Source organism: Paroedura picta, chromosome 1 (assembly GCF_049243985.1).
Source record: "Paroedura picta isolate Pp20150507F chromosome 1, Ppicta_v3.0, whole genome shotgun sequence".
In the NCBI taxonomy this organism is placed as follows: domain Eukaryota; kingdom Metazoa; phylum Chordata; class Lepidosauria; order Squamata; family Gekkonidae; genus Paroedura; species Paroedura picta.
This window is the reverse complement of record NC_135369.1, coordinates 67,386,238-67,402,100: the sequence shown is the minus strand read 5'-3', so window position 1 is coordinate 67,402,100 and position 15,863 is coordinate 67,386,238. Positions and strand designations below refer to the sequence as shown.

Here is a 15,863-nt window from a genome sequence, read left to right as displayed (position 1 = left end):
GGTAGTTTTAAGCATGTGCAGCTTGCCTAGTGCACTTAGACTATATTGCATCATCTCTCCTAATGTGACTCTCCAAAGTTGCTTCAACATTGCTACAAGATGGCTTTTAAAATAGTTATGATAGGATTTGAACCCAGAACCTTGTGTATTCAAACTGTGGGCTGTATCATAGCTTTAAACAAAACCTGGTATTGTTTTGGGAGGAAGATGGTCATGATGTAGAAAGAAAGTGCCAGGACTATCATTGCAGATTTCTGAACATGTGTGTCCGTGTGTGTGTGTGTGTGGAGGGAACCTCACTGAAACAGGGTAAAGATCCACAAGATGATGGACACAGTGACTGCTTCCGCACTAAAGATATAGGATGGATTTGCATCTTTAAAGGGTTGAGTTTTTTGTACATTTCCACACTGAAATTTGCATCTTTGTTCACACACCTGAATTGCCCCCTCACTTGTGCTGCAGCAAAGGAATCCCCAAAAACTGGTTTTAAAAAACTGGGTCTAATGGGATCTGATTTGGAGCTGCCAGATGAATAAATGCATGCAATCTGGTTTTTCCCTGCACCCGCCATTTTGAGTTGTTTGGGAATGCCCCTTTCCTCGTCACCCTCGTCACATTTGACTTGCAGCATCCAAAGGAAATCCAAAGCAAGGCTAAAACAAGGTACCATAAATATTCACATATAAGCCAACCAGCTCTCTGCTCTCCCTCTGAGAGCTTTCTGCAGCAGCAGCAGCACATTAGCAGCAGCTCGTTAAGGCAGTGAGGGAGGGGAGGCGGAGACTGCTCTTCCCTCCCCTCCACTGTCCCTCCTTGGCTTGCTGCGTCTCTGCTTCTTTCTGCATCTGCTTCTTCAGTTAAGTATACTTGTCTCCCACCCCCGCCCTCCTGTCTTGTCGGGCAGCTTTTTCTTTTAAATACCCACATATAAGCTGAGGGGGACTTTTTCAGCTTTAAAAAAGGGCTGCTGAAAAACATATGCGAGTATATACGGTCTGTCTCCTAATGCAGAAACGGTCAGTGAAACAGCAGTACTATCTGAAGGCTGGAGGGAGGACTTTTGCCTCCCAGTCTTCCAAGAGCTGCAGAAGTAAGTGGAGCCAATGGAATTGCTTTAAGAACTATGGCCTGTGGAAGAAGCTTCACTCCCACCCACCAGTGATGTTAATATTGACTATTCAACAACTGCATTTGGGTGAGGAGAAACTACATTATGACAAGGACTAGCTGAGATCACTGCAGTCCATTTTTCAGTTTTTGTTTACCAAAATGTCATGTTTTTGTCTTCAGCTGTGCAAACTGCCCTGGTAAAAGGTTAAGGTCCAAATGAAATAAATAATAAAGACATGAACAAAGGTCTTCTTTTGCATTCACTTAAATTGCATTGCATAAAAGCACTGTATTTTAATAGAATCTATAGTGGCTACTTTTGTATTTAGAACACATTTCTTTAGAACATGTACATGCCACCTGTTCAGAGACCTTCTTCACAATAATTGTAGCAGCATTATTGCTTCAGGTCACGGGAGCTGGGAGTGGAAAACTGCATGATGTTCCTTTGTGCAGAACATATGCATACTTAAGTTAAGAAAGCTAGAGGAGTCAGTTCCTGTATCCCTCCCTTATCTTGTTTTGCTGCTCTCCCTTTATCAAACCAGAATGCTACTCTCAGTGGTTTGTTCCTTCCATTTTATTCTTTCTCTTCTTTCTTTCCTTTCCTAACCTTCACACGGGTGATGTGTGCTCTCTACAGTTTTTCTCCACCCTATCTTAGGTAGATAGGTAGAACTTTTTTCTTTACCTTCCCTATCCAGTCTGGAGTTTCTTCAATATAAAGAACTTCTGTTTCTTTTCAGAGGCAACAAGGTTCATCTACTCTAGTAAAGTAGCATCCCCTTCTGCAGTGTAAACCAAGCTCTAAAATAACAACTGAAAAATGTTCTTAAGCAAAGAGTTTGTAGGAATGCAGTGCTAGTATACAAGACCATTTCTTTGTTTTATTCAATTAAAATTGGATACAAATACAATAATTGAATAAAAACAAAATAAATTGAACCAAATATAGTCAATTTATTCAATTTAACAAATTAAAAAACCTTTATAAGTTCATCTCCAGTTCTATAAATAATAAAAACAATATTAAGCTCAATTCACCATGGTAGTCAACATAACATTATTTTAACCTAATTTATGTAATTTCTTACCATGCAAAATACGGATTGGTTTAATCAACTGTACATATTCACTTAATTTCTCCAGTCATTCTTCTTTCTTTGGAATTATGTTCCTTTTCCAGTTTCTACTAAAAGCTAATATTGCAGAAGTTACGGCACTTGAAACAAATTTTTGAGTGTCTTTAGAAAGGAAGACCATATAATTAATCAAAAATATTTATTAGAATAATAGTTGGTTCTTATATGCCACTTTTCTGTGCCAGAAAGAGACTCAAAGCAGTATACAATCACCTTCCCATACTTCTCCCCACAACAGACACATTGGTAAGTGAAAGTGAGAAAGCCTTGATATTACTGTGATGAGCCCAAGGTCACTCAGCTGGCTGCATGTGTAGGAGCACAGAATCAAACCCGGCTTAGAAGCACCAACATGAGAAATAATTCCAGAAATAATTTCCCAATGCTCTTTGATTCTACTACATTTCCAGCAGCTCCACAAACCCAATAATCACTGTTAACCTCCTCTATGGCTTTTGATTAATTTGTGATGGAGGACCATTTCATTGTTGTCAATTATAGTTGCTAGTTGTCTATAACCAGGGATCTTGGGTTCCTGAGAAATAATCACATAAGACCCAAAGTAGCATAAAAGAACTAGGAATAGGAAAGGTCTGAACACTTTAAATTGCAGTAAGAATTAAGCAGATCACATACCTCGTAAATTCTCATTATGGAGCAGACAATTTGAGTTTGGCAATAAGTTTTCTCAATCAAGATGATAGCGAATACCTGCCTTATAACTTCACCATAAGAAACTGTGAATGTGTGAGTTTTGTCATCAAATTTGTGAGTCAGAACAATGGCAGGGTGTTTTATTAACAAATATTTTGTTTATCAACTGTTAACACTTCAAAATTTACATGATCAGATTTAAATTAGCTAAAAACATCTTTTACTACTGAGGAAGTAACTCATGCAATTAAGAATTAAAACTTAAGTGTGGGATCCCGATGATCTAACATCAAAATGTCATAGATTAAGGACACTCAATATACTTGACTGAGTAAAGCAATTATCTGGCCCGTTGAAACAAGAATCATAGTCTTGCCCAGTGAATCTCATTGTAGCACCACCAATAAGTGAGGTAGCACCCACCAATAACTTTCCAGAAATCCATTTGCTCTTTCAACAAAGCATCTCCTTCCTAAAGCAAGGAGCCAGTCTGGGCTTTCCTCCACCTAATTTGAGTAGGCAGCGCTTCAGACAGGATCCGTTCCTAAACACAAACACACAAATCACCACTTCTGAAAATACTCCCATCTGTACCTCGGCCGTCCCCTTTGCATATTCCTCCCCCCACCCCCGGGGATTCAAATTTAGCTATAAACTCATATAACTAAACTCATTCCACTAGCTCTGAGAGGGGACCTTTTCAGGGACCATTCTTAGGAATGGGCTTTGAAGCTAGTGTACACATATCAGAATGGTTTTTTTTTTTTTTTTGCTTCTGGATTTTTTAGACATTTGACATGTTCTACATATTATAAATTCAATAATTTCATCAAAACACCCAGACAACTGGGGGGGGGGTCAGTTGTTGTTTTTAATAGGCAGAAACAGTTATCATGGCTTGTTTGGAAGCCTCAACTCAGTGTTTTGGATCGGTACTGGATCATCCTAGCTCTGAGTGGTCATCGGTATCTGAGCCTCCAGGTGAGCCCTGTAGGTTTCTGCAGGGCTCACTTGTGAGCTGACCAGGAAATGTTTAAAGGGGAGGTGAGAGGAGGGGGCATTTTTCTTTCTCCCCATCTGAGTATGAAGAACTGAGTTTGGACATCGAGTGAAATAAAAGCTAGGCAGGAGGGGCAAACTCTAAGCTTCTGTGGCTTCCCTGACACAATGACACAGCTGCAGCTCATGATCCAGAGGCAGGAGTGGGAGGGGCTCATTAGCATGCCTTTGTGTGACATCACAGGGCCACTCCCCCAAGGAGGCCTCGTTACCACGGGGACAGTACCGGCTTCAGAGGATGGCCTGCTCAGAGGCAGGCAGGCCAGCCTGGGGAGGAGGAGGGCGTGAGGGGAAAGTTGAGGACTGGGGACCCAAGCGACACACCCCATGCATCCCAGAGGAAGGCTGGAAACCCATGGAAACCAAGGGATTTGTGATGAAGAGTTTGCTGCCATCCCTGAATGGCTGGTGCGGGGCTCTTCCTCCCAGGGATCAGGGAAGTGATCCTGGGAGGACCATCCCACTGGCCAAAGTCCAACAGCCCCTGAGTTCTCAGGCAGGCCTTCAAGTCTTGTGTATCTCTCTGTTTCTCCCCCAGACACAGGCAGGCATCTGAATCCATGCGGCCCACAGATGGAATGCTGACAGGAGGAGACAGATCCTGCGGATGGGAGAGGCGCACAAAGGCAAGTTGTCCCGCTATGTGGGGCAACTTGTAGTGTAAGCAGTGGTAACTGGCAACTCGAAGCTGGCGGAGTGCCACGGTCGGAAGCGCCTGATGATGTTAGCTGACGGAAGCTGGCAGAACTCGGCTGGTTGGAAGGGGGCGGAAATTGGCAATGGCAGCTGGGGAGTGTGTGTGTGTGTGAATGTGTGTGTGTGTGAATGTGTGTGTGTGAATGTGTGTGTGAATGGGGTGTTCCATAACTGAGGGGCTTTCCGCCGTCAGCATGGCGCACTGGTGTGAATGTGTGTGTGAATGTGTGAGTGAATGGGGGTGTTCCGTTGCTGTGTGGCTACCCGCCCTCAGCGTGGTGCACTGGCATGAATGTGTGAGTGAATTGGGGTGTGTCTGTTGCTGTGTGGCTACCTGCCCTCAGCGCGGCACACTAGCATGAATGTGTGTGTGAATGTGAGTCAGTGGCCATTCGCAGGTGGAAGTCCGTGGAGGCCGGCTGACGGACCCCGGTGGATGTTGGCCAACTGAAGGCTGTGGAAGTCCCTGGAGGATGCCGGCGGAGGGGAGTCCACGATCCCTGCTTACCGCCATGTTTTTGCCTTGCAGGAATGCGTCCAGCTGGACTTTTGGAGAAGCAGGGACACAAAAAGGATCCAGAAGATGTCTCGGGAAATCTCCTTGTGCCTCTGTGCCAGATTTGCCCTGTCAGATGTCACCCATGGCCTTCAATGTATCTGCTTTTAATTAAAACAAGCCATTCTAATTATAATGCAGCTTTATTTATGATTAAAAGGCCACTATATGCAATAAACTTTTTTCCCTTCCCCCTGAGGTTTCTCTCTAAATTTGTTTTGGATTACTGGAACTTTTCCTGTTTTGGGGTTTAAACGTTTGTACACAAGTTTTAGGTTTAACGCACCCATATCACAGCAAGAACTTTTATTGCTCAGTTCGAGTCCTGCAGGAGGACTTTCCAGGAGTTCAAGATTTTCAGGGAAGGAGCGTTTCAGTGTCACAGCTCACTCTGTCAGATCTGAGGGGGGTCTGAGTGTGGTTTGCATGATGGAATTTATTGCCCCCTCATCTCCCTGTTAACATCCTCAAGGGAAGGTTATGCTAAAAAGTAGGAGAAATAAACATGATTTTATAACCTGGGTGATACGTTAAAGGCCCAAGGGAAAGGTAGCACCTGGTAAGATATTCAAGAACCATTTCATGTTAACAGATCCATTTCCCATTTCCCCATCAGCTTCCAGCTTTTTTTTAGGATCCTACCTCAACCTTCTTTTTTCTAAGTTTCCAGGAATACTGCTTCTAATACTATTATTAAAATAATAATAGCAAAAAAACAATGCAATCTCAAAAACTGAGGGGGATTTAGGCAGGAAAAAAATATCTGAAGAGAAACAATCACTACCAAAATTTCTGTTTTCCTTACTTACAAGGAAACTTTCATAGTGACTGCTGCTTGGATTCAACACTGAAATGCTAAAAACATCCGAATAAGGCAGATCCAAGGAAAATAGCATTTAATAGAGAGCATGAAGATGATGTTTAATTAGCTCAAGGATGCACTTGAGCTGACCTTTGCTCTCTTACAGTCTGCCACTGCCTGACAAAATGCATGCTTTCTCACGCCTTTGGAGATATACTACTCTTGGCGGGATGCGGGAACCAGACAAGCATGCTGAATAGCAATCAAAATGAATGAGCTACATGTTGGTCAGCAATGCAATGTCTCTTGCTGAAATATTTGAGCTCTGTTGATGGAAGGGAGAACTGAATGAATATTAGAGATTTTAATTTGATTACCATGTGGTTTTTGAGGAGCCTTTTAGCCCTAGGCCTATTATGCATTCATAGCTTACTGCAGAGAATCTGAGCAGTCAAGCATTTAAGACTGACTTTGGGTTTCTGTGCCTACCATATGCACCATTCTTTTTTCTCTAGTGTATTTATTCTACAGCTAAAAAAAAGAAAAGCCCACAGCTTTTCTTAATTGGGATGGAACATCATTTATTATGTGTGTGGAGGGGGAGGGTAACCAAAAGATGTTTTTAAAGTTATGTAATGGCTTTGTTGCAGCTACACAGTAGCATCAAGTAAGGGCCTTCCATTTAAATATATGTGCTTCAGTTCTTTTAATGGAAGGGAACACTAAACAATGCAGGCAAAAAAAAAAAAAGGATCCTGGAACTAACCCCAAACTGAACACACACACATACACACAGAGCCCCAGAGAAGCCTGCAGGGACAATTCCTTCACACAGGATCAGTTCCTAAATACAAACACACAAATCACCATTTCTGAAAATACTCCCATCTGTACCTCGGCCGTCCCCTTTGCATATTCCTCCCCCCACCCCCGGGGATTCAAATTTAGCTATAGACTCATATAACTAAACTCATTCCACTTGTTTAAAACAACACACAAAGCTTTTTATATTGGGAAAGGTAAGCATCAACGAAGGAAGAAGGATCATGAAAGGTGCAGACTGGGAGGAGAGACCTCAACTTGGGCAATGAAGAAATGGTCCCTGAGAGGCAGAAAAACGGCATAAAGAAATCTGAATGTTTTTGAATTGCTTTTGCCTTAGAAGTGAAGAAACAAAAACTCTGTCACAAAACCACTCTTGGTGATTCTATGGCTCAGCTATCACTTCTTGTATCACTTCTCTTATTTTTGTAGTGTTCTGGCCAGTGTCCATTTTGATTGTATCTAATTACCTCATTCTTAGTTGGCCTGGTTTCCTTTTACCACTGACCAATCCAGCATAATTGCTTTCTCCATTGAGTTGGATTGTATGATATGGCCAAAATAAGTGAACCAGAGGTTAATGGTTTTACCTATGAGTGATATATCAGGCTTTATGTGCTGTACTTTTTCTTTGTTTTTGACTTTTCCTGTCCATAGAATCCACAGAGGCCTTCCCCAACACCAGAGTTCAAACAAATTGATTTCAATAGCCAAGTTCAACAAGGCCTGAACATGCTAGAAAAGTGGGCGAATTAGAGCAAGATGCAATTCAATAAGGAGTAGTGCAGAGTTCTGCATCTGGGTCACAAAAATGAGAAGCACGCATACCAGATGGGAGATGCACTTCTGGGTAGCAGTGTGTATGAACAAGATCTTGGGGCACTTGTGGAATGTTAAGTTAAATGTGATGCAACAGTAAAGAAGGCAGACACAGTCTTGGGCTTTATTAACAGAGACAACACATCAAAATCACAATATGTCATAGTCCTGCTGTATACAGCATTGGTCAGGCTGCAACTGGTGTACTCTGTGCAGTTCTGAAGGCCTTACTTCAAAAAGGACTGGGACAAAATTGGGAGGGTACAGAGGAGAGCAACGAGAATGATCCGGGACCCAGGCACCAAGCCCTATGAAGGAAAGCTAAGAGATGTGGGAATGTTCAGCCTGGAGAAGAGGTTGATAGGGGACATAATTGCTGTCTTTAAGTATTTGAAAGGTTGTCATTTAGAGGAGGGTAGGGAAAGATTCATGTTGGCAGTGGAGGATAGGACCTGCAGTAATGGGTTTAAACTACATGTAGAATGGTACTATTTAGATACGGGGGGGGGGGGGATCACAGTCAGAGTAGTTCAGCAGTGGAATCAACTGCCTAAGGAGGTGGTGAGCTCCCCCTCACTGGAAGTCTTTAAGCAGTGGCTGGACAGAAACTTATCCTGGATTCTTCAGGCTGATACTGCATTGACCAGGGAGTTAGAATAGATGACTTATATGGCCCCTTCCAACTCTTATACGATTCTATGAATTCTTATGTTACACTAATTGTATGTAAAGCTAAATATGTGATTGAAATCCTACATCTATCCAGGTACATTTATCCTGGGTTCATTCCAAATGTATACATGTGTACATGCAGGTTGTATGTGATTTCACTGTGATATGTAAACAAGACTATTATAAGGCAACAACATATTAATCATCTTAAAAAGACTAACAAAATGTTGAGCCAATTTCTGTGTGCATTCTAATTTTATTGACCATATTTGGACTTGATTGGTGATTTAGTTGCTAACGTAACACCTTGCTTCTAACAATCCGTCCACCCTATTTGTAATATAATACCAGCTATTCAATTCTGTTTGACATTGTTTATTTCAATGTACAGAAGATTCCTAGTTTAAGTTATGGAAGATCTTCCATTACTTTCCAGTTATGTGATTCTATGTTTAGGTAATGTTTTTCAGCAGTTGTACCATTTACACAAATAATATCTAGAGAACTTATAGCTCTGCAAGAATTCAATTTGTGGTACTGATGAAAGTATTTATTTTGTAGGGTTACATGGAGGGAAGCTTACAAATGAGATTGCAAATTCCACTTCCTTGTAACACATCAAGCTCAATATTTATCAGGAATATGAGAAGGCTTAAGGAAAAGGCATACAAAGAAAACAGAACTTGTCAATGTCTACATTGCATTGGTTGTATGCCAACCTGTAATCATCTGAAAAAATCACTTCAATTGCCATCTTTATGCCAATGCTACATATTTTTCAATTGCTAACCTTCCTTTCCTTTTTTTTCTGACTTTACTTTTTTTTGTTTAGCTATTTTTTCCTAGCTGTCATCTTCTTTTCTTCCATCCAACTTCTCCAAGATTGAATTTTAGGGCCAGGCCTGAATTTTGAAACTCTCAGCTTTTTTTTTTTTAGAGTTTTTTCTTTGTATAAATCAGCTCTGTGCATTCTCCCCCTCACACACACACACACACACCATTTTCTGCTTACACATGCTGAATTTTTCTCATTAACTGTATGCCATTTCAATGGCCTTTTTTGTATCCATTGTATATCAATGGCATAAAACATGTTACAGGATAACATATGAGAAAATAAATGGATTAGAAATAGCAGGCACAAAAATGGACAAAATGAAAAGAATTACAAGGCAACATATGAAAAAAAATAGGTATGTTTGTCCATTCCTATTGAAGTTCAATTCCTCTCTCTCTGTCCTCATATTTCTTCTCTTGCTAAAACTTCTGGATTCAACTGCTAAATATTTCTAAAATCTACCCCTTTCTGTTTCTACTGACAGAACTCATACTTCATTCTTCTGTTCTTCTTTGGTTTGATTAAATCACTACTTGTTGGTTTTCCTCTAGATCTTTTCAAAACTCTTGTCTTCATTTTTCACACTGGTGTCTGCCTTATTTTTACAAGTAGTAAGTCTGGTAATGTTACTGCTTGTTCACGTCCAGATCCTTTCATGTCCAGATTAAGATTTTGTTGTCAACACTTAATGCAGCGGCAGCACAATAGGGTGACCAAATTTTGTCAGTGAAAAAAGAGGACACTTCACCAACAAGAATGTTTTTTCTCAGTTGTTCTGATAAGGAAGAATTTCTTGCTGGCAAATGATACAGGACTGCAGTGCTCATCTAGCCATTGTGGATGGGATTGGCTTATATATATATACACACACACGGATAATTATTTATTATACATTTATATACATAACTGTTTATTTTTACTGAAATGGCAAGTTTGCACTGAAGTAGGAAAGAAATATTGTTACCCAGTAAGCAAAAAACAAAAGGAACACCACCCCTTACTATCTGTATACCTATGGTGAAGTGGCATTTGAATACTGGTTGGAAGATTTTGTCTCCTAAGTAGAGATGGGTAGGTATTTGTAAAACTGAAGGAATGAATAGTCATGCAGGTTATATTGCAGTAAAAGAACACCATTATAACTTCAATGGGCTTTGATTAAAGAAAATATTCTCTCAACATTTGCATTGTGTCTGAGAATACAGATGAAAAATGGTGCTGTTTCAAGCAACTCAGAATTGAAGTCTGCATTGCTGCGCTTTTGAAAGTATTTAACCCACATCACTAACTAGTGCACTTTTGTAATCTTCATCTATTTGAGCATTTTCAAAAGATTTCAGGTTACAGAACTGGTCAAAACATTTTACAACATCCACCATCGCTTCTCAATCTCTCAAGTATTTTATGGCATACTGAACATAATCAAATGAAAAGGTATTCACTTAAAGTTATTTACTTATTTATATTTATATACCACCCTCCCTTATGGGTCAGTTTACACTGAAACATTCATGATGTTTCAGTGCATTATAATGTTTTCATTTGAATATATAATATCTTTTTAACAGTAAGAACAATTAACAATAAGAACTCATAACACAATGTAATATAGGATATCAACATTGCTGCTCAAGTTTGGCATTCAAAAATGTATATTTGATTCAGATTTGCTGTATTTATTTCATTTATCCAATGAAAACAGTCAAACTCATTAAAAGAAACCATCCATATTCCAAACACATTTTGTACTAGGGGCGTGCAAAAAGAAAATCAGTATTTTTGGTTAAGGACCATTGGACCTGAAAAACATTCAGTATTTCTGAAAACTCCTGGATCCCAATACAGGTATGGTATTTAGATACAGAATTTTTCAGAACAGCTAGAATTTCGGGGGTCTGAAAGACTTGAGACAAAAATACCAATTTAAAAAAGCCAGTCTGGCCCAGGCTTCTTTTGCAGCATAGAAGCTGCCTCTTGGGTGTGTATGTTGTGGGGAAATCTCTCTCTGCTACATGAAGATCTAAGCTGGGTGCTCTCATCTCCTACCACCCAGCTGATCCTGGGCTGGCTCCTCTTGCGGCTCAGTTTAAACAGAGCAACATGAAGAGCCAGCCCGAGCTGAAGCAGAATGGAGCTTTCAACTCCTGCTGCCCCTCCCCTGAACAAGTATAGCCTAATATACCCAAATAAAAGCTTTAAAGGGGACTTTATTTGGGCTCAGCTATACTGGTAGCTGATCAAGTTCTCTGATCTGTATTTGGCTTAAATAATACCTGGAAAATACCAGAAAGGTATTTTAATGTATTTTTTTCCTGCTGGGTTTATGCCAAATGTACCATCCTACTTTGTAAAAGTAAGAAGTTTTTACTATAAACAGACAAACTTCTTTCTGTAGTCCATCTTTCTTTATTATTCCTAGGATCTCTTTGTTTTCAGTGAAAGAAAGAATACTATGTAGCAACATTTGACAAACTGACTGCAATACAATGAAAATCTCTGCATTTCCCCCCTTTCTGTTTCTTGGCTTTTTGTATGGAACACCAACAATAGGGAATGTAAGTGCCATAGATATTTCCATTTGCTTATGTTTAATGATTTTGACTAAATTGGTAGCATTCCTCTCCACTTTTCTACCTGTTCATTCTATGTTTAAAGGTTGTTATAAAACTGCATGCCCTCCCACCCTCCATAAAAATCTATTTATGTGATTATAATTATTACTGACTAGCAAGAAAGCCCATTGCAACCAGAAATGCAATGGGCGCTAGGACCCAGGGGACACCAGGAGGTGCTTTTTTTTTCTGCTGCGTGGAGCTGTGAAAGGCTCCTACAGGGTTTTTTTTTTTTCTGCTGCTTGGAGCTGGGAAAGGCTCCTACAGGGTTTTGTTTTCTGCTGCTTGGATCTGCGAAAGGCTCCTACAGGGTTTTTGTTTTCTGCTGCTTGGAGCTGTGAAAGGCTCCTGCAGGGTTTTTTTTTTCTGCTGCTTGGAGCTGTGAAAGGCTCCTACAGGGTTTTGTTTTCTGCTGCTTGGATCTGCGAAAGGCTCCTACAGGGTTTTTTTTTCTGCTGCTTGGAGCTGTGAAAGGCTCCTGCAGGGTTTTTTTTTCCTGCTAGCTCTCGTGGGCGTGCCGGCTTGGAGCTCCTACAGGGGTTTTTTTTCCTGCTGCTTGGAGCTGGGAAAGGCTCCTTCAGGGTTTTTTTTTCTGCTGCTTGGATCTGCGAAAGGCTCCTACAGGGTTTTTTTTTCTGCTGCTTGGAGCTGTGAAAGGCTCCTGCAGGGTTTTTTTTTTCTGCTAGCTCTCGTGGGCGTGCCGGCTTGGAGCTCCTACAGGGTTTTTTTTTCCTGCTGCTTGGAGCTGGGAAAGGCTCCTTCAGGGTTTTGTTTTCTGCTGCTTGGATCTGCGAAAGGCTCCTACAGGGTTTTTTTTTCTGCTGCTTGGAGCTGTGAAAGGCTCCTGCAGGGTTTTTTTTTTCTGCTAGCTCTCGTGGGCGTGCCGGCTTGGAGCTCCTACAGGGGTTTTTTTTCCTGCTACTTGGAGCTGGGAAAGGCTCCTTCAGGGTTTTGTTTTCTGCTGCTTGGATCTGCGAAAGGCTCCTACAGGGTTTTTTTTCCTGCTGCTTGGAGCTGTGAAAGGCTCCTGCAGGGTTTTTTTTTTTCTGCTAGCTCTCGTGGGCGTGCCGGCTTGGAGCTCCTACAGGGGTTTTTTTTCCTGCTGCTTGGAGCTGGGAAAGGCTCCTTCAGGGTTTTGTTTTCTGCTGCTTGGATCTGCGAAAGGCTCCTACAGGGTTTTTTTTTCTGCTGCTTGGATCTGCGAAAGGCTCCTACAGGGTTTTTTTTTTCTGCTGCTTGGAGCTGTGAAAGGCTCCTGCAGGGTTTTTTTTTTCTGCTAGCTCTCGTGGGCGTGCCGGCTTGGAGCTCCTACAGGGGTTTTTTTTCCTGCTGCTTGGAGCTGGGAAAGGCTCCTTCAGGGTTTTGTTTTCTGCTGCTTGGATCTGCGAAAGGCTCCTACAGGGTTTTTTTTCCTGCTGCTTGGAGCTGTGAAAGGCTCCTGCAGGGTTTTGTTTTCTGCTGCTTGGAGCTGGGAAAGGCTCCTACAGGGGTTTTTTTTCTGCTGCTTGGAGCTGGGAAAGGCTCCTACAGGGTTTTTTTTTCTGCTAGCTCTCGTGGGCGCGGTGGCTTGGAGCTCCTACAGGGGTTTTTTTTTCTGCTGCCTCTCGTCGCGCTAGCGGCAAAAGGCTCCTCCGGGGGTGTTTCTTTTTTTTCTGCAGCTTCTCGGCGGCTGGAGTCTTGTGTTGTGTTTGCGGCGGGGGCTTCCTTGGGGCCGGCCTGACGCGGTGAGAGACGCTTCGCGCCTCTCACCACGTCAGGCCGGGAGCAACTGTGAGCCGCGCTGAGCGCGGCTCGCAGTTGCTGGGGCTGGGAATCGGAGGGACCAATCGGCAGGCGCTTCGCGCCTGCCGTTTGGTCCCTCCGGTTGTCTGTCATGAGGAAGGGTCCAATCCGGACCCTTCCTCATCCCGGACACATCCTGCCCCAGAACCCCTTACTGTTTTATTTAGTCCGTGGCGCCCGCGGCGCCATGGGCGGTGTACAGATGATGATACTCTTGGAATCACTCAAAATAGTTTCTGAGAAATTGGAGAAACAACTGAAGTTCTAGAACTTCAGAAAATTACACAGCACCTATAGTTCAAAAAAAGAAAGGAAAAGAAGAGCTATGAAAATCAGTTACCGTGAAAGAAATTTGCCAAAGATAAAGCATGTGCACTTACAGCATGCATTTGTTATTATTATTATTATTATTATTTATTTGATTTGTATGACCGCCGCTCTCGGAAACCGGCTCGCGGCGGTTCACAACATTTTAATACAAATACAATATATTAACCATTAAAATTCCCCATTAAAACCCCATTAAAACCCCATTAAAACAATGACTAAGTCACAGTGATGGCGATTAAAACTATTCCCGTACAGGCCCACTGGATGAGCAGAAGGGAACGGAGGATAATTGGGCATAGGATGGAACACTCTGGGGAACCAGGTCAGTTTAGTACTGGCCTCCCCCCTCCGGGGAGAGGGGTCCGATCTTAGCCCCGGGCCATCACCCAGCCTTAGACAAACGCCTGGCGGAAGAGCTCCGTTTTGCAGGCTCTGCGGAACTCAGAGAGCTCCGACAGGGCCCGCAGCTCTTCAGGGAGCTCATTCCACCAGGTAGGGGCCAGGACCGAAAAGGCCCTGGCCCTTGTCGAGGCCAGGCGTGCCTCCCGGGGTCCTGGGATCATCAGCAGATTCTTACCCGCAGAGCGAAGTGCCCTGCGGGGGGCATAAGGAGATAGGCGGTCCCTCAAGTATGCAGGACCCAAGCCGCGTATAGTCTTAAAGGTTAGTACCAAAACCTTGAACCTGATCCGGAAACAAACTGGCAACCAGTGCAGCTGCTTCAGCAGAGGCTGAACATGGGACCTCCAAGATGATTTAGTGAGGACCCGTGCAGCTGCATTCTGTACCAGCTGTAACTTCCGGGTTAGAGACAAGGGTAGGCCCGCGTAGAGCGAGTTATTTTGTTACCTGCTTACGCTGCTTACCTTTGTTACCTGCTTACGCTGCAATGGTTTCTTCAGATACAGCAACAAACAGCTTTAGATTTAGTCACAGCTGGTTGTTATAGACTCATGGAATCAGAAATGGCCATACAGGCCATCTAGTCCAGCTCAATGTAGGATCACCCTAACGCATCCATGATAAGTATCTGTCGAGCTGCTGCTTGAAGACTGCCAGTGAAAAAGACCCAGCACCTCCTTAGGCAGTCATTTCCACTGCTGAACTACTCTGACCAGTATGGCATGCAGCAGGACAATGACATCTTGTGATTTCGATGTAATGCCTCAATTGATAGAGCCCTATATTATGTGGCAACAAATGGTGGCAAGTTCTTAAAGGGGTGGGAATATCAGAGCATCTTATCTGTCTCTAGAGAAACCTTTATGCAGGTCACAAAGCAAAGAACGGCCGCGAGTTAGCGGAGGCCGTGGTTGCCACGGTGAGGGGGCAGGCAAGAGACGCAAACGCGTCTGCCCGATGACGAGGCAGGGGGCGGGCCTCGGCACTGTACTTAAGCGCCACGAGGCGGGGACCTCGCCCCTTTGCCTCTGGAGGAGCCGGAGGACAGTCACCCACCCTCCTGCCCGGACGTTTTGTTTTTCATCACAACTGCGGAATAGGGGCACAAGGTGGAGTAGTTTGGCCAGGGACCAGTTTGCGTACTGGACTCTGGGGTTGGCGGTCTCAATAATAGACCGGCCAACTCCGAGTGCGGCCTTACCCGGCTGGGAAGGTCAGGGGCTTGGGGTCAGGAGGTAGGGATGGCTGTATGCGGTGGACGCCCGACAACCATTAACCGCCTCCTCCCAGGGGAGGGCATTCAAGGGGCAAGGGAGCCTTCCTTCCAGCTGGGAGGAAGGAGGACCCAGGGCGCCCCTTGAGCCCAGGTCATCAGCCAGACGGCTGCACGGGGATCACTCCTCACCTCGTGCCAAGCCAACCCCCGAGTCAGGGGGCAGTAAATAAAGTTGTGGCCTTTGTTACGCCAAGTACAGGTGTTGCGTCTTCATTGGCCGCTTACCACACTGCCAGGCAACAGTGAGAACCGTGCATGGAATCACTGATTGGTTCCAAATTGAGAAAG

The 15,863-nt window shown here is 43.3% G+C and overlaps 1 long non-coding RNA gene across 1 annotated transcript; it reads left to right on the top strand.

Annotated features, from left to right (window-relative positions):
• Positions 1-759: 759 nt before the first annotated feature.
• LOC143838198 (uncharacterized) lies at positions 760-5,408 on the top strand. Its single transcript, XR_013231299.1, has 3 exons — positions 760-1,198; positions 4,507-4,594; positions 5,194-5,408. It is a non-coding gene; the product is annotated as an uncharacterized LOC143838198 (long non-coding RNA).
• Positions 5,409-15,863: the final 10,455 nt, after the last annotated feature.